This window comes from Rhinoderma darwinii, chromosome 7, assembly GCF_050947455.1.
Source record: "Rhinoderma darwinii isolate aRhiDar2 chromosome 7, aRhiDar2.hap1, whole genome shotgun sequence".
NCBI lineage: Eukaryota > Metazoa > Chordata > Amphibia > Anura > Rhinodermatidae > Rhinoderma > Rhinoderma darwinii.
The window spans coordinates 144,382,227-144,409,771 of NC_134693.1; the positions used below are offsets into that span (position 1 = coordinate 144,382,227).

At 50.4% G+C, this 27,545-nt stretch overlaps 1 long non-coding RNA gene across 1 annotated transcript in view; it reads left to right on the plus strand.

Annotated features, from left to right (window-relative positions):
- LOC142657435 (uncharacterized) overlaps positions 1-17,483 on the plus strand; it is a 50,111-nt gene extending 32,628 nt beyond the window's left edge. Inside the window, exons 5-6 of the long non-coding RNA XR_012849930.1 lie at positions 15,998-16,115; positions 17,266-17,483. This is a non-coding gene — a long non-coding RNA (uncharacterized LOC142657435). The remainder of the gene's footprint in view (positions 1-15,997; positions 16,116-17,265) is intronic.
- The last annotated feature ends 10,062 nt before the right edge of the window (positions 17,484-27,545 follow it).

Sequence of the window (27,545 nt, forward strand, 5' to 3'; positions counted from 1 at the left end):
CCGTGTAATATAAAGAAGAGACTGCACTGTCTAATATACAGGAGAAGAGACTGCACCGTCTAATATACAGGAGAAGAGACTGCACCGTCTAATCTACAGGAGAAGAGACTGCACCGTCTAATATACAGGAGAAGAGACTGCACCGTCTAATCTACAGGAGAAGAGACTGCACCGTCTAATCTACAGGAGAAGAGACTGCACCGTCTAATCTACAGGAGAAGAGACTGCACCGTCTAATCTACAGGAGAAGAGACTGCACCGTCTAATCTACAGGAGAAGAGACTGCACCGTCTAATCTACAGGAGAAGAGACTGCACCGTCTAATATACAGGAGAAGAGACTGCACCGTCTAATCTACAGGAGAAGAGACTGCACCGTCTAATCTACAGGAGAAGAGACTGCACCGTCTAATATACAGGAGAAGAGACTGCACTGTCTAATCTACAGGAGAAGAGACTGCACCGTCTAATATACAGGAGAAGAGACTGCACCGTCTAATATACAGGAGAAGAGACTGCACCGTCTAATATGCAGGAGAAGAGACTGCACCGTCTAATATACAGGAGAAGAGACTGCACCGTCTAATCTACAGGAGAAGAGACTGCACCGTCTAATCTACAGGAGAAGAGACTGCACCGTCTAATATACAGGAGAAGAGACTGCACCGTCTAATATGCAGGAGAAGAGACTGCACCGTCTAATATACAGGAGAAGAGACTGCACCGTGTAATATAAAGAAGAGACTGCACCGTGTAATATACAGAAGAGACTGCTCTGTTCTGCTGGTTCAGGGATGGTGTTCAGTTTTGGAGCAGAACGTTTCATCCTCTGGATGTCGCAGTCACGCGCGGCGGGCAGGAAAAGCGCAACAACCGCCAATGTGAGTGCAGCCGAAACCAAACCCCCAGCGGTGCGACCCTCAGACACCGTGCTCCATCTTCAGGGTCCTGATTGCTTTACAGCTTTTTTTCTCTATTTAATATAAGCAGTCTGTTATTCTACCTCCCATCGGGGCTGTCACCCAGCTTTCCCAGAGCCCTGAATGACCAATCTGCCTGGTTACTTTACACACAGGTCCTGCCTTCTCCCATCTGGCCGCGTGTTGTGAGGTTCAGACATTTGAAGGATCTTAAAGAAAAGAATATTATAAAGGAAAAGCTTCATTCTGTGGACAAGACCTAAATGAACAGTTTCAGGTGTTTGGGCGAGCTGGGTGCCAACCTGTAATGGGGGCGTATCTACTGTCACCCAGCTTTCCCAGGTATAATGGAGACATGTCACAATAGAATGACACAGTTCTTGGTTGGGGGCTTGTTCTATCCTGAGAGGGGATGTTGTGGTGGTCTCGTGCTGTGTCCGGGAATTATCAGTCCTTGTGTCCGGCAGCCGTCCCAGACTCTTAGTCCTGAACTCAAGGCCAAACTAAAACTCCCACCCTGGGTGGTCTGCTGGGGGTTGTAGTACAGGTTTCGGTCTACTTCTCCAGCCGTCGGCTCATTACTGTAATTATAACCGGGACCATGAAATCTTTTTTTCTTTTTCCATGGCAGAACTCCTCATCCTCATCGCCACCAATGCCATGACCCAGATCCAGCTGTCACTTGGTGCCAACTTACAGTCCCCTGTCCCCCGACCCAGAAACGTGGGTGCTGGGACCCCGTACTGTCAGCGCAGACGGCCATGAGCACATTTTGTGTAAATGAGGGAACTACATGTCCTCACGCTGCAGACATCGGAGGCTCATGGTCTATAGTGGCCCCCACGTCTCTGCCATACACGGGTCCAGCGCTGTTCTCTGTGCCCAGCAGAGGTCCGGGAGTCTTTCCTGTCCCTGAGAGGCCGCGCCATTCCCGGACTTCCCTTGGAGCACATTCCTCCCGGGGGTCCTGATGAGCTTGTTTGGAGTCCTGTGAATGAAGCTTTGTCCGGGGACGTGGAGGGCGGACATGGATTTGTTTTTGGTCTGTCAAGTGAAACATGGAATTCCTCAATCAATCAGCTGACAATCTGTTTTAATTAATCATCATTGTGTCCGAGGCTGAGGACGGCGATGAAAGGAGAGGGGGAACGTTTTATGGAAACACCCCCTGGGGATCGGAGATCTGCTATTACCCTGTGCCACACACTGGTGGGTAGAAGTAGGTGGAATACACAGTCCAATATTGCCGTCATCACTTCTCCAGACCCCTCAATAGTAAATCATCCTTTCTATGCAGCGATATGAGAGCAGCCGATCTGACATTCAGGACAAACCTATGGGGCCTGTTCTTGCGACCATATTGCTCATCACCCAACTTTCCCGGAAACAGACTTATATTAATAATAAAAAGCTGAATAGGACGTCTGGGTGTCTTCTATTTACTGGGGGCATCTTTTAGGAAAAAATTCTCAGTACCCCCCTTCCCTACTGACGGCTGTTATGTCTCATGCGATGTTTTCCCTGTAGAGATCAGGCGATTGTGCCGTGTACGTTCTGCGTTCCTCACGTCTATATTTTGTCTACGTTTTAGATCGGTAGATATCAGAGGGCACGTGTGTCCTCACCTGCGCTACAGGACTCGGGCTCTGACATCCTGTGAACTGCCGTTGGTTCTGTGATGTCCTAGGGAGGGAGCATCGAGCAGTCACCCCCTGAACTACAATGGACCATCCTCCTGCGGGGGACGTGAACCGATAACAGGGTCATTTGGACAATAGGGATCTGAGTTGCATGGTTTCCTATGAATATGTTTGGCTCTGTTCACACGGCGGATTTTGCTGGGCAGGTCCCGCTGCAAAATCCGCCGCAGAATCATCAGCATCAAGATTCCTACTCCCATTCACTTCAATGGGAGGTCTGGGCGTAATCCGTCCCGAAGATCGGGCAGGACGCTTGTCATGACCGCTAGCTGAAAAGGAGCGCTCGACACCCATTTAAATGAATGGGGGGGCAGAATCCGTTGCAAATATTCTGCCGTGTGAACAGGGCCTAACAACTTCAAGGGGTACACCAGTTTGGACAAACCCTTTTCATGTTAGGGGGCCCACCACCATGATCTATTAACCCTAGAGGAACCTGGCGCTGACTAAGCATGTCACCTGCAGAAGAGACAGCCATTTACAATCAATAGTCCACAGGTCCACCACAGCTGTCCAGGAGACTCTGGCTAAGGCTTCATTCACATCTGCGTCAGGTCTCCAGTTCAGGCGTTCCGTCGGACCTTTCCCTCAGGGGAACCCATGAACGGAATCCAAATTGAAACCATAGGTTTCCATTTGCATCACCATTGATTTCAATGGTGACGGATCCGGTGCAAATGGTTTACGTTTGTCACCAAGGTTTTCGTCATTTTGATGGAATCAACACCGTAGTCGACTGCGCTATTCATTCCGTCAAAACAATGGACCCTTCCATAACGGTGAGAAATGGATACCATGTGCATCGGATCCGTCACCATTAAAATCAATGGTGATGCAAATGGAAACCTATGGTTTCAGTTAGGATTCCGTTCATGGGTTCCCCTGAGGGAAAGGTCCGACGGAACCCATGAAAGGATATTGATGCGTGTCCCAGTATTGCATACAACGACCATTATAGCAGAAAAGGGTTAGCTAGATAGGACCAAGTCAGTTCCCGCGACACTCCAGTCGCGTCTCTTAATACTGAGATTCATAAACCTCATCTGTTCCTCTTAATAACAAGTAGCTGTTGACAGGATAAGTAGCTAGAGCAGAGCATTCTGGGAATATCCTTATGAGGTCTGTGATGTAGGGTCAGGTCTAATAACTGCAGGTACAGGGGGAGCGTGGGAAAATGTGGGAGCGGAGCAAGGTGCATTATATGAGAGTATAGAGAGACTGCGAGGAGCAGCAGAGGGGGCGAGCGTGGACGCCGCGGCGATGGTAGCGCAGAGTGTAGAGAATGATCCAGAGCCCGCTCCTCATGTGTCACATCGTGTAGCGCTCGGTCACGGGGACACATAAGGTACAGTGCGTTACAATGGAGCCGGGTGTGGGCGGATGGACACGGGTCGTTATGATGAGAATTGCAGGCCGGACATGTTCAGATCGGGATGTTCTGTGTGAGTTTGTGTTACCTGCAGTCCCTTCATAACAATATGTTCTCTGTGGGGGGAGATTAATGAGCTGATACATCTACAGGGGCTGTCACCCAGCTTTCCTACAGGGACTTGACAGATTTACCTTTCAGTATCCAAGGAGAGCTGGGAAACAGAAAGAAGGCCTCGTGCACACCTCAGAATTCTGGTCAGTATTTTGCTTCAGTATTTGGAAGCCAAAACCAGGAGTGGAAAATAAACAGCGAAAACCTGTAATGGAAACATTTGCACCTCTTCCGTGTTTTCGACCCATTTCTGATTTTGGCTTCCAAATACTGAGGCAAAATACTGACCAGAATACTGATGTGTGCACGCCTTAAGACATCTGCCCATTGATTTCAATTTGGAAAAACGGCGTTCCGTTTCCACAGGGTAATTTTTACGCACGTCACTTCTTGAGCCGTTTTTCGAGCCGTTTTTCATTGGATCAATAGAAAAACAGCTTAAAAAACGGCCGTAAAAAGGCCTAATGCACAAAAAAAAAACGGCTGAAAATCAGGGGCTGTTTTCCCTTGAAAAGCTCCGTATTTTAATCAAGTGACAAGATGGAGAGGATGAGAGTGATCAAAAGATAAGAGTGGCAGGACAGTGAGAGGATGAGAGTGACAGGACAGGGGAGAGGATGAGAGTGACAGGACAGTGAGAGGATGAGAGTGACAGGACAGGGGAGAGGATGAGAGTGACAGGACAGGGGAGAGGATGAGAGTGACAGGACAGGGAGAGGATGAGAGTGACAGGTCAGGGAGAGGATGAGAGTGACAGGACAGTGAGAGGATGAGAGTGACAGGACAGGGGAGAGGATGAGAGTGACAGGACAGGGGAGAGGATGAGAGTGACAGGTCAGGGAGAGGATGAGAGTGACAGGTCAGGGAGAGGATGAGAGTGACAGGTCAGGGAGAGGATGAGAGTGACAGGACAGGGGAGAGGATGAGAGTGACAGGACAGGGAGAGGATGAGAGTGACAGGTCAGGGAGAGAGTGACAGGACAGGGAGAGGATGAGAGTGACAGGACAGTGAGAGGATGAGAGTGACAGGACAGGGGAGAGGATGAGAGTGACAGGACAGGGGAGAGGATGAGAGTGACAGGTCAGGGAGAGGATGAGAGTGACAGGTCAGGGAGAGGATGAGAGTGACAGGTCAGGGAGAGGATGAGAGTGACAGGACAGGGGAGAGGATGAGAGTGACAGGACAGGGAGAGGATGAGAGTGACAGGTCAGGGAGAGAGTGACAGGACAGGGAGAGGATGAGAGTGACAGGACAGTGAGAGGATGAGAGTGACAGGACAGGGGAGAGGATGAGAGTGACAGGGCAGGGAGAGGATGAGAGTGACAGGACAGGGAGAGGATGAGAGTGACAGGTCAGGGAGAGGATGAGAGTGACAGGTCAGGGAGAGGATGAGAGTGACAGGACAGGGGAGAGGATGAGAGTGACAGGACAGGGAGAGGATGAGAGTGACAGGTCAGGGAGAGAGTGACAGGACAGGGAGAGGATGAGAGTGACAGGACAGGGGAGAGGATGAGAGTGACAGGACAGGGGAGAGGATGAGAGTGACAGGACAGGGGAGAGGATGAGAGTGACAGGACAGGGGAGAGGATGAGAGTGACAGGACAGGGGAGAGGATGAGAGTGACAGGTCAGGGAGAGGATGAGAGTGACAGGTCAGGGAGAGGATGACAGTGACAGGACAGGGAGAGGATGAGAGTGACAGGACAGGGAGAGGATGAGAGTGACAGGTCAGGGAGAGAGTGACAGGACAGGGAGAGGATGAGAGTGACAGGTCAGGGAGAGGATGAGAGTGACAGGACAGGGAGAGGATGAGAGTGACAGGACAGGGAGAGGATGAGAGTGACAGGACAGGGAGAGGATGAGAGTGACAGGACAGGGAGAGGATGAGAGTGACAGGACAGGGAGAGGATGAGAGTGACAGGTCAGGGAGAGGATGACAGTGACAGGACAGGGAGAGGATGAGAGTGACAGGAGAGGATGAGAGTGACAGGACAGGGGAGAGGATGACAGTGACAGGACAGGGAGAGGATGAGAGTGACAGGACAGGGAGAGGATGAGAGTGACAGGACAGGGAGAGGATGAGAGTGACAGGTCAGGGAGAGGATGAGAGTGACAGGTCAGGGAGAGGATGAGAGTGACAGGACAGGGGAGAGGATGAGAGTGACAGGACAGGGAGAGGATGAGAGTGACAGGTCAGGGAGAGAGTGACAGGACAGGGAGAGGATGAGAGTGACAGGACAGGGGAGAGGATGAGAGTGACAGGACAGGGGAGAGGATGAGAGTGACAGGACAGGGGAGAGGATGAGAGTGACAGGACAGGGGAGAGGATGAGAGTGACAGGACAGGGGAGAGGATGAGAGTGACAGGTCAGGGAGAGGATGAGAGTGACAGGTCAGGGAGAGGATGACAGTGACAGGACAGGGAGAGGATGAGAGTGACAGGACAGGGAGAGGATGAGAGTGACAGGTCAGGGAGAGAGTGACAGGACAGGGAGAGGATGAGAGTGACAGGTCAGGGAGAGGATGAGAGTGACAGGACAGGGAGAGGATGAGAGTGACAGGACAGGGAGAGGATGAGAGTGACAGGACAGGGAGAGGATGAGAGTGACAGGACAGGGAGAGGATGAGAGTGACAGGACAGGGAGAGGATGAGAGTGACAGGTCAGGGAGAGGATGACAGTGACAGGACAGGGAGAGGATGAGAGTGACAGGAGAGGATGAGAGTGACAGGACAGGGGAGAGGATGACAGTGACAGGACAGGGAGAGGATGAGAGTGACAGGACAGGGAGAGGATGAGAGTGACAGGACAGGGAGAGGATGAGAGTGACAGGACAGGGAGAGGATGAGAGTGACAGGACAGGGGAGAGGATGAGAGTGACAGGACAGTGAGAGGATGAGAGTGACAGGACAGGGGAGAGGATGAGAGTGACAGGACAGGGGAGAGGATGAGAGTGACAGGACAGGGGAGAGGATGAGAGTGACAGGACAGGGGAGAGGATGAGAGTGACAGGACAGTGAGAGGATGAGAGTGACAGGACAGGGGAGAGGATGAGAGTGACAGGACAGGGGAGAGGATGAGAGTGACAGGACAGGGAGAGGATGAGAGTGACAGGTCAGGGAGAGGATGAGAGTGACAGGACAGTGAGAGGATGAGAGAGACAGGACAGGGGAGAGGATGAGAGTGACAGGACAGGGGAGAGGATGAGAGTGACAGGACAGGGAGAGGATGAGAGTGACAGGACAGGGAGAGGATGAGAGTGACAGGTCAGGGAGAGGATGAGAGTGACAGGTCAGGGAGAGGATGAGAGTGACAGGACAGGGGAGAGGATGAGAGTGACAGGACAGGGAGAGGATGAGAGTGACAGGTCAGGGAGAGAGTGACAGGACAGGGAGAGGATGAGAGTGACAGGACAGGGGAGAGGATGAGAGTGACAGGACAGGGGAGAGGATGAGAGTGACAGGACAGGGGAGAGGATGAGAGTGACAGGACAGGGGAGAGGATGAGAGTGACAGGACAGGGGAGAGGATGAGAGTGACAGGTCAGGGAGAGGATGAGAGTGACAGGTCCGGGAGAGGATGACAGTGACAGGACAGGGAGAGGATGAGAGTGACAGGACAGGGAGAGGATGAGAGTGACAGGACAGGGAGAGGATGAGAGTGACAGGTCAGGGAGAGAGTGACAGGACAGGGAGAGGATGAGAGTGACAGGTCAGGGAGAGGATGAGAGTGACAGGACAGGGAGAGGATGAGAGTGACAGGACAGGGAGAGGATGAGAGTGACAGGACAGGGAGAGGATGAGAGTGACAGGACAGGGAGAGGATGAGAGTGACAGGACAGGGAGAGGATGAGAGTGACAGGTCAGGGAGAGGATGACAGTGACAGGACAGGGAGAGGATGAGAGTGACAGGACAGGGAGAGGATGAGAGTGACAGGACAGGGGAGAGGATGACAGTGACAGGACAGGGAGAGGATGAGAGTGACAGGACAGGGAGAGGATGAGAGTGACAGGACAGGGAGAGGATGAGAGTGACAGGACAGGGAGAGGATGAGAGTGACAGGACAGGGGAGAGGATGAGAGTGACAGGACAGGGGAGAGGATGAGAGTGACAGGACAGGGAGAGGATGAGAGTGACAGGACAGGGAGAGGATGAGAGTGACAGGTCAGGGAGAGGATGAGAGTGACAGGTCAGGGAGAGGATGAGAGTGACAGGACAGGGGAGAGGATGAGAGTGACAGGACAGGGAGAGGATGAGAGTGACAGGTCAGGGAGAGAGTGACAGGACAGGGAGAGGATGAGAGTGACAGGACAGGGGAGAGGATGAGAGTGACAGGACAGGGGAGAGGATGAGAGTGACAGGACAGGGAGAGGATGAGAGTGACAGGACAGGGAGAGGATGAGAGTGACAGGACAGGGGAGAGGATGAGAGTGACAGGACAGGGGAGAGGATGAGAGTGACAGGACAGGGGAGAGGATGAGAGTGACAGGTCAGGGAGAGGATGAGAGTGACAGGTCAGGGAGAGGATGACAGTGACAGGACAGGGAGAGGATGAGAGTGACAGGACAGGGAGAGGATGAGAGTGACAGGTCAGGGAGAGAGTGACAGGACAGGGAGAGGATGAGAGTGACAGGTCAGGGAGAGGATGAGAGTGACAGGACAGGGAGAGGATGAGAGTGACAGGACAGGGAGAGGATGAGAGTGACAGGACAGGGAGAGGATGAGAGTGACAGGACAGGGAGAGGATGAGAGTGACAGGACAGGGAGAGGATGAGAGTGACAGGACAGGGAGAGGATGAGAGTGACAGGACAGGGAGAAGATGGGAATAAGTTCAGTGTTGGGAAAAGTTAGGGCCCTTTTACACCGACCAATTATCGGGCCAATAAGTGTTCACATGGCCCTGGTTCCCGATCACTGGCCTGTACACAGGGCAACGATCAGCCGATGAACGAGAAAACACTCCTTCATCGAGTGATCGTATCATTTTAAATGCCAAAACTCTTAGGCTCTGTTCACACGCTTCGCAAAATACGTCTGAAAATCTGGAGCTGTTTTCAAGCGAAAACAGCTCCTGATTTTCAGATGGTTTTTGTAACAACTCGCGTTTTTCGCGGCATTTTACGGACGATATTGGAGCTGTTTTACAATGGAGTGAATGAAAAACGCCTCCAAAATCGTCCCAAGAAGTCACATGCACCTCTTTTTCGCGGGCGTCTTTTTACGCGCCGTATTTTGACAGTGACGCGTAAAATGACACCTCATGGGAACAGAACATTGTAAAACCCATTGCAAGCAGTGGGCAGATGTTTGGAGGCGTAATGGTGAAGTTTTTTCAGGCGTAATTCGAGGCGCAAAACACCCGAATTACGTCTGAAACCACTGCGTGTGAACATCCCCTTATTGTTGTCGGCAGCACATCTGCCTGTGTAAACCGTACACAAGAAACAGGGAGGCCGACATGATATAAATGTATAGGGACGAGCGATCGGAGTAACAAGCGCTCCTCCCCATACACAGCTCCTTGTGACGGGCGCAAACGAGCGCCGATCAACGACCTGTCTCGTACGTAACTTGTGCGTCATCCATCACATAAGGGACAGGACACGGAAACTCTTGAATAAAATCAGTGAGCGGAGCCGGTCGCACAGCGGGTGTCACTCGCAGAAAGTAGGGCACACGTAATGTCACCGCGCGCAGAGTCGGATTCGCTTCAGTCAATATGACCTGAATTAGACACAGTAAATGAAAGAGACTTTCCACCAGATCAGATGCTGCAGGAGTCTGTTTGATGTGTCCTGCATCAATATGTATCACAGAGAGAAGAAAGACGGGGTGGGGGTGTCGAGGGGAGATGGAAGATGCAACCAGGACAAGCTGATAAAAGACCTCAAGATGAGACGAGGAATCGGCACAGGTGGATTGTGTTTATCTCCAGGCAGGTAGCACCGGAGAGGAGGGTGATGGCGGCGTCAGGCTCCTTGTACCGCGTATACCCCTCCCGCATGGAGCAATCGATGACCTCATAGAAGAGAAGGGGGGTCATTATATAACGAGGAAGTCAATGACCTCATAGAGGAGAAGGGGGGTCATAATATAACGGGGCAATCGATGACCTCATCACAGAGGAGAAGGGGGGTCATTATATAACGGGGCAGTCAATGACTTCATCCTATAGAGGAGAACAGGGTTTTATCTGTAATAGGGGGTGATATTTACTGTGCAGAAAAAGTTAGCTGGTGGAAGCAAATGAGGAACCCAGGAGGAGGGCGGTAAATGCTGGAGCCGGGAAGAAGCAGGAGAACAAGGGGATAATAATGAGGAGAGATACGGGGAGTGGAGTATAATAGAGGCAGGCGGAGGAGGATGATGAATGTGTCAGGGATGAGAGGGAAGAAGACTGTGAATGGGGAAGATAAGAGGTACATGATAAGATGTGGTCTAGACAGCCGGGTGCAGAATAAATCATCTACCAAGGGAAGCGGGATCCAGAGGGAAGGGAATGTCCTATGTGATTACACTGGTCCTGTCCGAGGGAAGCAGCGGCCGCGACCACCACCAAGACCAGACTAGCCACAGCCAATAGAAAGACTTAATTGTCAAGCTGTTAAAAGTTTCTTAGTTATATGTGATGGCAGTCAATGCAGCCAATATTACAGCTTCTAGATGGTCACCCAGCTTTCCCATAGTGCTGAATGGCTAATCTGCAGCAACATGATGGTGAGAGAATGAATCCCGGTATCATTGAGCATATTGGGGATTTAGGCCTCTAGGAAAGCCCCTGTGGGAGCTGCCGTGGCGGCCATATAGGTTGTCATCCAGCTTTCCCAGACACCGATATAAGTAAGCAAAGCTGATCAGAATTGATAACCGTTTGATGGCAGAGGATTCATCTTTCCTGGGTAAATTCTCTTAATATCTTCTCTCTTCACCATCAGTTTACAGGGACTATTGTGTGGACTACATGACCCCCCGCAGAGAATAATCAGTGCTGCCTGGTCGCACATCCGGGTTCCAGGCATCACACCCGAGCTGACCCTGTTATCATCCTGTGACCTCCACCCCCCTCCCCAATAGTATTACGATCTCCATCATGAAATAGGGGGTGCAAATCTCAAGTTCATGACAGTCACCCCGGGGTATTCTGTGTCCTGACATGTCACGGAGATGTGTGGAGAAATTTGTTATGTGGATTTCTCCAGCGTTTATTATCATGTGGTCACACAGTATACAGAAAGCTCTATAGCTCCCCCTAGTGGTGGCTGCAGAAAGTAGGAATGAAATGATCAAATGCAATATCTATGCAGGGGATCTGGATTCTGTATCAGAAAAATGAAGCCATGACCCTTATAAAGATAAAGTATAACCTGAATATATCCGCCCCTCAGATCAGGTTAGGAATGCTGGATTATAACCACTAATAGACGGCATAACAGTGTAACCCAGCTTTCGATAAACCCTGCATGACCTATAGATCTGGTACACTTGTCCTCTCTCCCACTGCCTTTCCAGCATTTTCTTCTTGAATCAGGGAACTCTGGTTGGACCGTTATAGACCCTTCTCATATAAAGGGTCCTGCAGCGTCTGGAATTGTGGGAGGATAGAGTTACTGCTGAGTTTATCTACACAATTTTATACGCAGAGACATTGCGATCCTCAGCTGTGTGAGCAGGACTAGGTCTGGACACGTTTATATGCTTTTGGATGTAACTAATAAATGTTCCCATTCACTGACAGCAAGCAATTGTCCTGAAAATGGGGAGGAATTGGAATACAAAGTCCATTCGAAAGTTTCAGAACCTTTTATTATACAATAAGAAAGCTTTATTTTTGGAAGGTTTTACACTGGCCCTTTAAAAGGGTCGTCAGTGGATATATCCCATGTACTGACGTCACCGCTACATCACACGTGATATTTTTTGTTTTCTCCAGCAGCGGTTGAGTTAAAGATTTTTTACAGTCTCCAAGAAAACTGCCGGAAGTCTTCAATTAACCCATCGACATATGGCATGATTTTACGCTGCCCCTCCTCATGCAGTCGCCTCTCTTTATGATCTCACGGACGCGTCATTACCTCCGTATTATCAGGTTGTGCACAGATTTATTCACTTTCTGATGACTCCGTAGAGTCCGCCGATCCCTCCCACAATTCTCATCCCATGAATGGCTGATGGTTTTCATGTTTGTCCATTGAGATCCAGCAAACCCTGCAGAGAACGTCCTCCTATCAGACATCAATACATTTTTGTAGGGGGAGGACAATCAGAAATATGGTGCCCACCCCAGACCCCTGTGTGGAGGAGGCACTGACGGAGCCAGGAACCTGTATGAATGGGCGATAGATAATAGGGGGGGTTACAAAGTTGTGCTCCCACGAGCGCCAGCAGAATAGAGCGTCATGATCTCATTGGCTGCTGCTAATCCCCCATGCTGGGGTACAATGGCAATGAGTTGGGTTGGCTTCCAGCACTGAATAGATGTTTTATACTAAGTGGTTTCCCACAAAATTATTCCATACAGAATCCCGAAAAACACAGGAACGCAATTAGACCCATGTCTATAAGACGGGAAGTTCCTAACCCCTTCACTGCTGGATGGTTTTATATTAGGTTACAGATGCTTACGGCTCTTTATTGGGGTAATCCTATAAAACTGGAGGTCAGCCGGGGATGTAGACAATGGACGCCGTGGGACAGATTTATGTTTATACGTTTCTAATGATGTCCTAGAAGATAAAAATCTCTGCAACACAATGAAACTGAGCGCGAGAAGTGTGTCCTGTACACAACATTGGATCTAGAACATCACACCATGGGTCTAAAACATGACACTGTATCTGGAACATGACACGATGGGTCTAGAACATGACACTGGATATAGAACATGACACTGGATATAGAACAGGACACGATGGGTCTAGAATATGACACTAGATCTAAAAGCTGACACTGGATCTGGAACATGACACGATGGGTCTAGAACGTGACGCAATGGGTCTAGAACGTGAAACTGGATCTAGAACATCACACCGTGGGTCTAGAATATGACACTAGATCTAAAACATGACACTGGATTTAGAACAGGACACGATGGGTCTAGAACATGACACTGGATATAGAACAGCACACGAACATGACACTGAATCTAGAACCTGCAGGAGTGGTGCTTTTGTTTTATGAGATATCACAAAGGGTCAAGTACTATGGGAAAATGGAAGAAAAATAAGAAATGACACGAAATTCTAGTTAAAACATTTCTTAAGGACGGCTCCATCATAACTCCTGCAGAGTGTGTCTCCCAGACTCCAGAATAGTGAACCCTAATGATGCAGTGATTCACAGCATGTCCTTGTTTTGTCAGGACTCTCATCGGAGCGTTTCTCAGGACTCTCATCGGAGCGTTTCTCAGGACTCTCATCGGAGCGTTTCTCAGCACTCTCATCGGAGCGTTTCTCAGCACTCTCATCGGAGCGTTTCTCAGGACTCTCATCGGAGCGTTTCTCTGCACTCTCATCGGAGCGTTTCTCAGCACTCTCATCGGAGCATTTCTCAGAAAGGTTGCACAATTCTGCACTGAACCACATGAAGGGTTTTCCGTCTGCTCTCGTGGTTTCGTTGCTTCCTAACCTTAATCTCATTTCCTGTCCAGAATTGGCTGAAAACAATCTCCAGAGTTGGTGACCTGTGATTAATGGCGTAAACTCCACATACACGAAGCTGCCGAGGATGGAGCGGCTGCTCTAAGTGACTGGTTCTCTGCGTTACTCCTACAAGTTATTGCTCGAATCATTATCAGACTGGGATTAGTGGAGACACTGGGGCAGCTTTACTAATGAGGACTCATTCACACGAGCGTTATTCTTGTCCGTGGGCTCCGCATTGAAACAACGCACAGCACACAGACCCATTCACACATGCATGATTTTTCACGGAGCGAGTTTCCGTTGTGTAAAACTCAACTACATGTCTTATATTGGTGCGTTTTCACGCACCTAGTCGCCCATTGAAGTCAATGGGTGTGTGAAAACCACAGTTATGACGCTGACCAATCAGCATCATACACTTCTCTCCCTTCATTTACACTGCACATAGCGATATAGTTATATCGATATGTGAAGCCACATAATCACACTATAACATTACTGCAGTGTCTTGACAATGAATATACATTACCTCCAGCCAGGACGGGATGTGTATTCAGAACCCTGACACTTCTGTAGCATTTCTCTGTGATTTACAGCACAGCACAGCGAGATGTCGCTGTGAATGACAGTTTACAGCGTAATCTCGCGAGACTACCCCTGCTATGCGGTAAATAACAGAGAAGTGGTCAGGATTCTAAATACACATCCCGTCCTGGCTGGAGGTGATGTATATTCATTATCAGGACACTGCAGTAATGTTATAATGTGTTTATATGGCTGCACACAGTGATATAGCTATATCGCTATGTGCTGTATAAATGAATGGGGAGAAGTGTATGACGCTGATTGGTCACTGATTGGTCAGCGTCATACACTTCTCTCCACAATGCCCACTTGGCCATGAAGTAAAACACGCCCAGTTGTCCATTGCGAAACTCATTAGCATAAAGCTAATATAGGTCATAACTCCGTCAGAAATTATCATTATTCTAAATAAAAAACGGCTGTAATCTACATTACAGCGCCGATCACATCATGTACAGTATAGGCCACTTATAATGTGGTGACAGAGCCTCTTTATTACTAGGACCACTGTTATCTACATTACAGCGCCGATCACATCATGTACAATATAGGCCACTTATAATGTGGTGACAGAGCCTCTTTATTACTAGGACCACTGTTATCTACATTACAGCGCCGATCACATCATGTACAATATAGGCCACTTATAATGTGGTGACAGAGCCTCTTTATTACTAGGACCACTGTTATCTACATTACAGCTCCGATCACATCATGTACAGTATAGGCCACTTATAATGTGGTGACAGAGCCTCTTTATTACTAGGACCACTGTTATCTACATTACAGCGCCGATCACATCATGTACAATATAGGCCACTTATAATGTGGTGACAGAGCCTCTTTATTACTAGGACCACTGTTATCTACATTACAGCGCCGATCACATCATGTACAATATAGGCCACTTATAATGTGGTGACAGAGCCTCTTTATTACTAGGACCACTGTTATCTACATTACAGAGTCGATCACATCATGTACAATATAGGGAACTTATAATGTGGTGACAGAGCCTCTTTATTACTAGGACCACTGTTATCTACATTACAGCGCCGATCACATCATGTACAATATAGGCCACTTATAATGTGGTGACAGCCTCTTTATTACTAGGACCACTGTTCTCTACATTACAGCGCCGATCACATCATGTACAATATAGGCCACTTATAATGTGGTGACAGAGCCTCTTTAACTGCATGCGGTCGGACATTATGAAGATGCCGTTAACTGCACAAAAACCACATTGTAATATAACAGCGGCCGTCTGTCCAGAACCAACATCTCACCATTGACTTCTATTGAAAAATGACTCGCTGCAGTTTAAAAACGCCACATAAACGCAACGTGGCCGCACCCTAGTACAGGATCAGTACATATGAGCTGTATAATGATGATCAGAGGTCAGGATTGTATTCACTCGTCAGTTCTGTTGGGTTCGGCAGTTGTCGTCTAGTCCTGGTCACATTTTGCAGTTTGACAGCCGCCAGTTATTAGCAGACTCCACATCATCCAGTCATCCTGTAACATTTAGTGACAAAAGACAAATGAGCCTGACAGAAAGAAAGAGACATGGAATTATCTCTGACAGCTGTGTGTTGATATCAGGATAATGTCACATTGTTATTTTAGGATCTTTTGATTGTTTTCTTTCTCTTCATCTTCCAGGACGGAGACGTTTCTTCATGTGACTCCGGCGCTCACACAGAACCTGCTGGTAACGGCTCCTTGTTGATGTGTCCGGCCCGGAGTCTCCTCTACCTGCTGCTAGAAGGATAATATACAGGTAATGAGCGCTCCGTGGCTTCAATGGTCACTGCAGCTTATAACATTTTAAGGGCATGTTCACAGACTTTTTGCAGAAATTTCTGCGACTAAAAATCAGTTCCATACCTGAGAATTAGGTTATAGCTGCAGCAGGTGCTTGGATTTCTGAAAGCCACATTCAGATGTATTAGATAGTCACAAACATTTCTGGAGCTGCTGAGTATTGTTTACTGTCCCCCTCCTATAAAGTGATGACTTGGCATTCATGATGACATCACTCTATAGGATCTACATACATTGCAGTGTACGGTGAGATCACTCTGCTCAGTCATGATGTCACATTTATACACCTATACCTAGAATGACGAAAAATGTGCCACATTTTGGAGCAATTTGCCGTATTTTATTTTCTTGCCCTTCTCTAGACACTTACAATATAAAAGTTCTGAAAAGGGGGCGGGGCATAGAATGCGCCAAAGATCCGGCTTAAAATTTGACCACAAATTATACAAAATTAAAAGTGGTAAAAGAAGGAGAAAGTCCAAGTAGAGGCACCAAATGTATCACAACAGGCGTCACTGGGAAGAATTTGGTGCATCTTCTGACTTCCTTTTACACGGGCCAATTATCGGGCAAATGCTCGTTCATCGGCCGATCATATCAACGTGATGGAAATGCATGGGGACGTGCGATCGTAGTAACTTCCTCGTTGATCGGCGCTCGTTTACACGGCTCATGTCGGGCCGTGTAACAGGACCCTTCGTTTACACTGTCTACAACTGTCTGCCCCACTGTCTCTGCAACCTGAAGTGACTGATAACAGGGAGCAATGCGTTGCTTTTACCGCCACAAAATAAAAAAACCTTGCGTTGATCTTAGTGATTATTGAACATGGACATCCATTAAATGCACGAGCGTGGAGACCGCGGCAGCACGGGCCGGGACGCATGAGCTCACCGTCTGCCTCTTTATAAGAAGGTGCGGGGCTCTTCTGCCTCTGATCCCATTACAAGGAGCCCTGGGAGTATTAATCATTCTTCTCTTGTAACTGCTCACTTAATGAATTAAATTAGACTCTTATAAATGAGCAGGCCCTGGAGAGCTGCGGCCGGCGCCATATTTCCACTTGTTGCTGAGGTCTTAATGAGCCGTGTTTCCTATTTCTGCAGATCATCGCTGGAAGCTGTGGAATGTATTGTAGTGGGTGAGAGAGGACACACGGCTCAGTGACCTCCGTGCGGGGAGCCGTATCATTCACTACCACTCTGTGTATCCTGGGATAGAGGTTGTGTGTGCGCCTGGTCCTTTAAGGTTTCCATGTACCTAATTATAATGGTCAGTGATACGACCTGAAAATACGACTGCTACCGAATATCATGAATGTTCAGTCTGGAAACTTGTTTAGTCTCTTATTCATTACTTATTAAACGCTCCAAGAAAAGACATAGGTTTTTCAATTGGATCAATATTCCTCAGGGACAGTCACTCCCATCATTGCAGCATTGCAGTGTATCGCCTTTTAGCAATTAGTGTTCTTATTGTGAAAAATATTTACCCATATATGCCGGCGGCTTTATTCATTATCTTGTTGGCATCAGTCCATTATGTATGGGGGAGGGGCTTAAAGGATTTCTCCATTCTAGCTGCTTCCGGCTGTGCACTCACGTCAGGTCTGGGACGCGTGATATGGAAGTGATTGCTGTACACTAAATGCGGAACGTTTGTAAAAGCGATTGTGGTCACTTTAAGGGGATAGTCAGAGTTGAGAAAGGTACAGGATGTTTTCCTCGTGTCTGAGGGATTTCTGTTTAGTGGTGTGGTCTGGTTTGTCGTAAGTGTGTGCCCGATTTATAAACATCGTTTACACTTCAGTCTACACCAGGTCAGACCAGGAGATGAAACTTTTTTCATACATTTACCCTAATGTATACGTATATGATGTGTGCGCTGATTGCAGTGTGTATAGGGTGCAGTGGAACTTGCAGTGTGTGTAGGGTACAGTGGAGGTTGCTATGTGTGTAGGGTGCAGCGGAGCTTGCCGTGCGTAGGATGCAGTGAAGCTTGCAGTGAGTAGGGTGCAGTGAAGCTTGCAGTGTGTAGGGTGCAGTGGAGTTTGTAGGGTGCAGTGGAGTTTGCCGTGTGTGTGTGTGTAGGGTGCAGTGGAAGTTGAAGTGTGTGGAGGGTGCAGAGGAAGTTGCAGTGTGTGGAGGGTGTAGTGTATAGGATGCAGTGGAAGTTGCAGTGTGTGCTCATGGAGGGTGCAGTGGAAGTTGCCGTGTGTGCTCGTGGAGGGTGCAGTGCCGTTTGCAGTGTGTAGGGTGCAGTGAAGCTTGCAGTGTGTGTGGTGCAGTGGAGTTTACAGTGTGTGTAGGGCGCAGTGGAGATTGCAGTGTGTAGGGTGCAGTGGAGCTTGCAGTGTGTGTTCGTGGAGGGTGCAGCAGTGTTTACAGTGTGTAGGGTGCAGTGCAGTTTGCAGTGTGTGTCGGGTGCAATGGAGCTTGCAGTGTGTGTGCTTGTGGAGGTTGCAATGTGTGTAGGGTGCAGTGGAGCGCGCAGTGTGTGTAGGGTACAGTGGAGGTTGCTATGTGTGTAGGGTGCAGTGTGTGTAGGGTGCAGCGGAGCTTGCCGTGCGTAGGATGCAGTGAAGCTTGCAGTGTGTAGGGTGCAGTGAAGCTTGCAGTGTGTATGGTGCAGTGGAGTTTGTAGGGTGCAGTGGAGTTTGCCGTGTGTGTGTGTGTGTGTAGGGTGCAGTGGAAGTTGAAGTGTGTGGAGGGTGTAGTGTATAGGATGCAGTGGAAGTTGCAGTGTGTGCTCATGGAGGGTGCAGTGGAAGTTGCCGTGTGTGCTCGTGGAGGGTGCAGTGCCGTTTGCAGTGTGTGTGGTGCAGTGGAGTTTACAGTGTGTGTAGGGCGCAGTGGAGATTGCAGTGTGTGTTCGTGGAGGGTGCAGCGGTGTTTACAGTGTGTAGGGTGCAGTGCAGTTTGCAGTGTGTGTCGGGTGCAATGGAGCTTGCAGTGTGTGTGCTTGTGGAGGTTGCAATGTGTGTAGGGTGCAGTGGAGCGCGCAGTGTGTCGGGTGCAATGGAGCTTGCAGTGTGTGTGCTCGTGGAGGTTGTAGTGTGTGTAGGGTGCAGTGGAGCTTGCAGTGTGTGCTCGTGGAGGGTGCAGTGGAGTTTGACGTGTGTGTAGGGTGCAGTGGAGCTTGCAGTGTGTTCGTGGAGGGTGCAGTGGAGTTTGCAGTGTGTGCTCGTGGAGTTTGCAGTGTGTGTCGGGTGCAATGGAGCTTGCAGTGTGTGCTCGTGGAGGGTGTAGTGGAGGTTGTAGTGTGTGTAGAGTGCAGTGGAGCGCGCAGTGTTTGTAGGTTGCAGCGGAGTGCGCAGTGTGTGCTCGCGGAGGGTGCAGTGGTGCGCGCAGTGTGCAGTGGAGTGTGCAGTGTGTGCTCGTGGAGGGTGCAGCGGTGCGCGCAGTGTGCAGTGGAGCGTTCAGTGGCGCGCGCAGTGTGTGCTCGTGGAGGGTGCAGTGGCGCGTGCAGTGTGCGTAGGGTGCAGTGGAGTTCGCATTGTGTGTTAGTGGAGGATGCAGTGGAGCGCGCAGTGCGTGTAGGGTGCAGCGGAGTGCGCAGTGTGTGCTCGTGGAAGCTGCAGTGGAGCGTGCAGTGTGTGTAGGGTGCAGAGGAGCGCGCAATGTGTGTGTGCTTGTGGAGGGTGCAGTGGAGCTTGCAGTGTGTGTGTGTTCGTGGAGGGTGCAGTGGAGCTCACAGTCTAATCTCATCCATATTTGAAACTACACGATCACGGGAAGGACATACAAACTGAAGATGAGGTTCCTTTAATTCCCAGGATCCCAGAGCTGTATGAGACCCAATAAGCAGCCTCAGGTGACTGTTCTATCCTCTTGTGATATTGGACGGTTCCTGGGCAGGGGGCTGTGACATCACCGCTGATCCCAGGATGATTTATGTGTCATCACACTGCAGATATGGAGGAGATAATGGCCCCCAGTGGTAGGAAATGAGACTATAAATCTTGCGATATCCTTACTCATGTGTCCTCATAGTTTACATTGAGAATCACATATGAAGATGATGAAAAGCAGCAGAATCTCCACAACCCTCCCTGATACTGTCAGCGTTCACACTAATGCTGTATCTACACGTCATCATACAGAACAAACACCCCTAACATTGGAGACGTAAATGCCAAATTAGAAATGAAGTATTGGACGTGCTGTTGATCCCCCTCCCCAGCGTTGCTGCAAGATGTAGCTTTATATTTGGTTTTTTTAGGACTATGAGCTGCGGTGGCTTCTTATTGCTTGTCACCCAGCTTTCCCAAAATCAGATACAACTAAGAGACAGCTGAGTGGAATTTTTAACACGACTCCAGGATTTTTTTTATTTTGCCCCTCGCTGATATTCTGAGGTTAATCATCGCTCTCGGTGTCAGTGTATATTAGTGACCCGGGCCGTTATGTTATTAATCACAATTATCTCGTCCCCGCTGTGGAGAACCCAGCGATGAAGACATTTTTTATCTCAGAGATCTGGCAAAAAATTCTTTTCGGGTTCAGTAAGACGCGACCTTTCCCTCTCTCTGCGGCCTGGAAGACGTTGTGGTCTGCCCTCCGGATAACAGCGTCACATGGATGAGTGGTAAGAGCCCCATTAGGGTCTGAGGGGGTAAGAGGAAACGTTTCAGGATAATGACTTCCATGCACCCCCCAGCTGAGATCTCATGATGTAAATCCAGAGCTGATCGACACCTGCAAGAGACAAATCTGTGATCACAAGAAATAGGAGAGAGGTCACCAATGCAGAATAACATCCGTTATAGTAATGAGAGATCCAGAAACCGCAAATCATTGACAGGTGGAACTACAATTGCCAGCATGCTCTGCCATCATATATCTTAAAGAACTGTATTTCCCAGTATAAGAATCTTAATTATAGTAATTTCCTTTTATTTATATCGAATTATACAACAAGGTGAAATTACAAATAATGACACGTGAACATCAACCATCAAAACCAGAGAGGACAACGCTGACCATAAGAGCTTACACTCTACAGGAGAGACACTGCTGACCATAAGAGCTTACAATCTACAGGAGAGACACTGCTGACCATAAGAGCTTACACTCTACAGGAGAGGACACCGCTGACCATAAGAGCTTACAATCTACAGGAGAGAGGACCCCGCTGACCATAAGAGCTTACACTCTACAGGAGAGAGGACACCGCTGACCATAAGAGCTTACAATCTACAGGAGAGAGGACCCCGCTGACCATAAGAGCTTACACTCTACAGGAGAGAGGACACTGCTGACCATAAGAGCTTACACTCTACAGGAGAGAGGACCCTGCTGACCATAAGAGCTTACACTCTACAGGAGAGAGGACACCGCTGACCATAAGAGCTTACACTCTACAGGAGAGAGGACACTGCTGATCATAAGAGCTTACACTCTACAGGAGAGAGGACCCCGCTGACCATAAGAGCTTACACTCTACAGGAGAGAGGACACTGCTGACCATAAGAGCTTACACTCTACAGGAGAGGACCCTGCTGACCATAAGAGCTTACACTCTACAGGAGAGAGGACACCGCTGACCATAAGAGCTTACACTCTACAGGAGAGAGGACACTGCTGATCATAAGAGCTTACACTCTACAGGAGACACTGCTGACCATGAGAAATTTCAGCAAGTGTGCGGTGGTTGCAGCGAGTGCGGTGGTTGCAGTGTGTGTGTGGAGGTTGCAGCGAGTGTGTGGAGGTTGCAGCTAGTGTGTGGAGGTAGCAGTGAGCGCGTGGGTTGCAGCGAGTGTTTGAAGGTTGCAGCGAGAGAGCGGGGGTTGCAGTGAGTGTGGAGGATGCAGCGAGTGGGGAGGTTGCAGCGAGTTTGTGGAGATTGCAGTGAGTGGATGGAGGTAGCAGCGAGAGCGCGGGGGCTGCAACGAGTGTGGGGAGGTTGCAGCGAGAGCACGGGGGTTGCAGCGAGTGCTCGGGGGTTGCTGCGAGTGCGCGGGGTTGCAGCGAGTGCGCGGGGGTTGCAGCGAGTGCGCGGCGGTTGCAGCGAGTGCGCGGGGGTTGCAGCGAGTGCGCGGAGGTTGCAGCGAGTGCGCGGGGTTGCAGCGGGTGCGTGGAGGTTGCAGCGAGTGCGCGGGGGTAGCAGCGAGTGCGCGTGGGTTGCAGCGAGTGCGCGGAGGTTGCAGCGAGTGCGCGGAGGTTGCAGCGAGTGCGCGGGGGTTGCAGCGAGTGTGTGGAGGGTGCAGCGAGTGCGTGGAGGGTGCAGTGAGTGTGCGGGGGTTGCAGTGAGTGCGTGGAGGTTGCAGTGAGTGTGTGGGGGTTGCAGTGAGTGCGCGGGGGTTGCAGCGAGTGTGTGGAGGTTGCAGCGAGTGCGCGGTGGTTGCAGCGAGTGTGTGGAGGTTGCAGCGAGTGTGCGGTGGTTGCAGCGAGTGTGTGGAGGTTGCAGTGAGTGCGCGGGGGTTGCAGCGAGTGTGTGGAGGTTGCAGCGAGTGCGCGGTGGTTGCAGCGAGTGTGTGGGGGTTGCAACGAGTCTGTGGGGGTTGCAGTGAGTGCGCGGGGGTTGCAGTGAGTGTGCGGAGGATGCAGTGAGTGCGCGGAGGTTGCAGTGAGTGCGCGGAGGTTGCAGTGAGTGCGCGGGGGTTGCAGTGAGTATGTGGAGGATGCAGTGAGTGCGCGGAGGTTGCAGTGAGTGCGCGGAGGTTGCAGTGAGTGCGTGGAGGGTGCAGTGAGTGTGGAGGTTGCAGCGAGAGCGCGGGGGTTGCAGAGAGTGTGGAGGATGCAGCGAGTGGGGAGGTTGCAGCGAGTTTGTGGAGATTGCAGTGAGTGGATGGAGGTAGCAGCGAGAGCGCGGGGGCTGCAGCGAGTGTGGGGAGGTTGCAGCGAGAGCACGGGGGTTGCAGCGAGTGCTCGGGGGTTGCTGCGAGTGCGCGGGGTTGCAGCGAGTGCGCGGGGGTTGCAGCGAGTGCGCGGCGGTTGCAGCGAGTGCGCGGGGGTTGCAGCGAGTGCGTGGAGGTTGCAGCGAGTGCGCGGTGTTGCAGCGGGTGCGTGGAGGTTGCAGCGAGTGCGCGGGGGTTGCAGCGAGTGCGCGGGGGTTGCAGCGAGTGCGCGGAGGTTGCAGTGAGTGTGCGGAGGTTGCAGCGAGTGCGCGGGGGTTGCAGCGAGTGTGTGGAGGGTGCAGCGAGTGCGTGGAGGGTGCAGTGAGTGTGCGGGGGTTGCAGTGAGTGCGTGGAGGTTGCAGTGAGTGTGTGGGGGTTGCAGTGAGTGCGCGGGGGTTGCAGCGAGTGTGTGGAGGTTGCAGCGAGTGCGCGGTGGTTGCAGCGAGTGTGTGGAGGTTGCAGCGAGTGTGCGGTGGTTGCAGCGAGTGTGTGGAGGTTGCAGTGAGTGCGCGGGGGTTGCAGCGAGTGTGTGGAGGTTGCAGCGAGTGCGCGGTGGTTGCAGCGAGTGTGTGGGGGTTGCAGCGAGTCTGTGGGGGTTGCAGTGAGTGCGCGGGGGTTGCAGTGAGTGTGTGGAGGATGCAGTGAGTGCGCGGAGGTTGCAGTGAGTGCGCGGAGGTTTCAGTGAGTGCGCGGGGGTTGCAGTGAGTGCGTGGAGGGTGCAGTGAGTGTGGGGGTTACAGTGAGTGCGCGGGGGTTGCAGCGAGTGTTCACTGGAGCAGAGAGGCGTCAGGTAAGTAAACATAACTGTAATAAAAATCTTGACAAACTTCTCAGATGCCGTTACTATGAATCCTTCTCATTGTTCACACGCTGCACCCCTCCCACTGTCTCCACGTTCAGGCGTCAGTCAGGGGTAGGAAGCGGAGAGGTTACAGCCGTCTCCCCGGGGTGCCCAGTTCTGTTCTACCTGAACTATCTGTTGGTGTCTATGAGTTGTACATAGAAATAGTCTATATGTTTACATATGTGCAGCTCCGCCCAACTCCACGCAGCGACCCCAAGAACAAATGTTTATAAACCGGCGAATGAGCCAAACATCTGACTCAGCAGAACCGCGTGCGATTCAGAGAATGTATACAACACGGAAGATTTTATATTCCACATACAGATATATATATATAGACTGCCACGTGTAAATCACCCCGAACCTGCTCATGTCATTCTGTATAGCTTTTCCTGCAGTCCCTCACACCTCCCCTCCTAATAACCTGCGGTTTGGGGGTACACACATTGCCAGTCCCTCACACCTCCCCTCCTAATAACCTGCGGTTTGGGGGTACACACATTGCCAGTCCCTCACACCTCCCCTCCTAATAACCTGCGGTTTGGGGGTACACACATTGCCAGTCCCTCACACCTCCCCTCCTAATAACCTGCGGTTTGGGGGTGCACACATTGCCAGTCCCTCACTTTTATTCCCTCCTATCTGGGTGGTGACGGAGCAGAGTTGTCACTGTGAACCCTCAGACTGGACCCTGCAGCATCACCGCTATTATTAGGGGGGCTCAGGTTCATGCAGCTCATCAGATGAAATGGAAAGTTTTTCTCTTTTCACCCCTCTGATCTCTGATAGATATAAAAGGAGATAAGATTTAAAAAAATACCACCCCAGTGTAAGGATGAGGATGTATAGCGGGGGCAGGTAGATGTGGGGCAGTATGAAGGGATCCATCTGACCTGCAGCTGATGCAAAACGATCCACAACACAAGTCCACATCATTTCTGTGATCTCTGCTTGCTGTAGGTGAATGAAGAGCTTTTGTATATATCCAGAGGCTGAAAACTTGAAACACATGAGGCGCATAGATGAGGGACAGAGGGTCCACATTAGGGTCAGCGGGACACTGAAGAACATCTCATGCCTTGTGTTATCAGGGAATAAAAGGATCAGTCGTGTCCCTGCTGCAAAGTATCAGGAGAGGATTTATTCAGGACCCAGGCCCGGTACCGATGTGCCCCTCACCCCTGTGTTCATACATCAGATCCGTGTCACTATCAGCGGTCACATTACTTTTTTGGGTCCTTTGATGTGAAGGCAGGACAGAGGTTAATCCAGGGGGGGGGGGGGGCAGTTTTTGAACCATCACTTACGCTCATCCTCTCTCGTTTTCTATCTAATAAGACAATTTGCATAAGAATCATCTTGCTGTGAAGTGTGGAGATGAGGGAGAGGTCCAGAAGGTGACGTGACCTCCGGGGAGATCCCACAGCCTCATCTCTCTCTGTATTAGAGGCTGAGGATGATATCAGCCTCTTCTTCCCATACACTGAGTATATATAATAAGAGGTGGATGATGCTGCCAGATAAGGATCCCTGATATCTCATTAACCCCTCACATGCCCCAGGCCGCCCTTCTATTGTGGGTGACACACTGAATACTAACACAAAGCCTCAGAGGATTCTGCTGTTTATTTTCAGCCAACTCAATTACCTCTGGCCCCTGGAGACTGTGATCTAGTTAAGATTTGGGAATGAACCAGACAAGAAGCAGAGGAGAAAGATAAGTTTTCAATTTCTCCTGGAATGACTATTAACACTGCAGGAATCACATATATCGAGAGACAGCAAAGTGCACGGTGCAGCTGAGCTAAGAAGAGGTTCAGGTCCACTGCATCCCCTCACCCCATGACAAGGCAGAAGATGGATATATATGGGCCCCCTTGAGAGTCACTTTATATATATATACCTACTAGTCCTCAATGAATTACAATATCATCAACAAGTTAGTTTATTTCAGTAATTCAATTAAAAAAGTGAAACTCCTATATTATATAGATTCATTACACACAGAGGGATCTATTTAAAGCATTTTTTCTTTTAATGTTGATGATTATGGCTGATATGTCGTCCTACTGAAAAGTATGTACATTATATGCACTCATTACTTGGTCGGGGCTCCGACTGCATGAAGTACCGCATCAATGCGGCGTGGCATGTGGCGATCAGCCTGTGGCACTGCTAAGGTGTTATCAATGCGGCGTGGCATGGAGGCGATCTGCCTGTGGCATTGCTGAGGTGTTAACAATGCGGCGTGGCATGGAGGCGATCTGCCCGTGGCAATAGCTGAGGTGTTATCAATGCGGCGTGGCATGGAGGCGATCAGCCTGTGGCACTGCTAAGGTGTTATCAATGCGGCGTGGCATGGAGGCGATCTGCCTGTGGCATTGCTGAGGTGTTATCAATGCGGCGTGGCATGGAGGCGATCTGCCTGTGGCATTGCTGAGGTGTTATCAATGCGGCGTGGCATGGAGGCGATCTGCCTGTGGCATTGCTGAGGTGTTATCAATGCGGCGTGGCATGGAGGCGATCAGCCTGTGGCACTGCTGAGGAGTTATCAATGCGGCGTGGCATGGGGGCGATCAGCCTGTGGCACTGCTGAGGAGTTATCAATGCGGCATGGCATGGAGGTTATCAGCCTGTGGTACTGCTGAGGTGTTATCAATGCAGCGTGGCATGGAGGCGATCAGCCTGTGGCACTGCTGAGGTGTTATCAATGCGGCGTGGCATGGAGGTGATCAGCCTGTGGCACCGCTGAGGTGTTATCAATGCGGCGTGGCATGGAGGCGATCAGCCTGTGGCACTGCTGAGGTGTTATCAATGCGGCGTGGCATGGGGGCGATCAGCCTGTGGCACTGCTGAGGTGTTATCAATGCTGCGTGGCATGGGGGCGATCAGCCTGTGGCACTGCTGAGGTGTTATCAATGCGGCGTGGCATGGGGGCGATCAGCCTGTGGCACTGCTGAGATGTTATCAATGCGGCGTGGCATGGAGGCGATCAGCCTGTGGCACTGCTGAGGTGTTATCAATGCTGCGTGGCATGGGGGCGATCAGCCTGCGGCACTGCTGAGGTGTTATCAATGCAGCGTGGCATGGAGGCGATCAGCCTGTGGCACTGCTGAGGTGTTATCAATGCGGCGTGGCATGGAGGTGATCAGCCTGTGACACCGCTGAGGTGTTATCAATGCGGCGTGGCATGGAGGCGATCTGCCTGTGGCATTGCTGAGGTGTTATCAATGCGGCGTGGCATGGAGGCGATCAGCCTGTGGCACTGCTGAGGTGTTATCACTGCGGTGTGGCATGGGGCGATCAGCCTGTGGCACTGCTGAGATGTTATCAATGCGGCGTGGCATGGAGGCGATCAGCCTGTGGCACTGCTGAGGTGTTATCAATGCGGCGTGGCATGGGGCGATCAGCCTGTGGCACTGCTGAGGTGTTATCAATGCGGCGTGGCATGGGGGCGATCAGCCTGCGGCACTGCTGAGGTGTTATCAATGCAGCGTGGCATGGAGGCCACGCCACAGTGATTCAGTAAATCATGAAGAGTCGGAGCCCCGGCCAAGTATTGGGGGCAGATACTGGACAGACTTCTCGGTAGGACGACATTTCGGTATTAAAAATTATTTTGTTAATTGGGCTTTTATAATATTCTCATTTTCTGAGACACTAAATTTTGGGTTTTCAGTAACTGTTCCCATAATCATCAACAT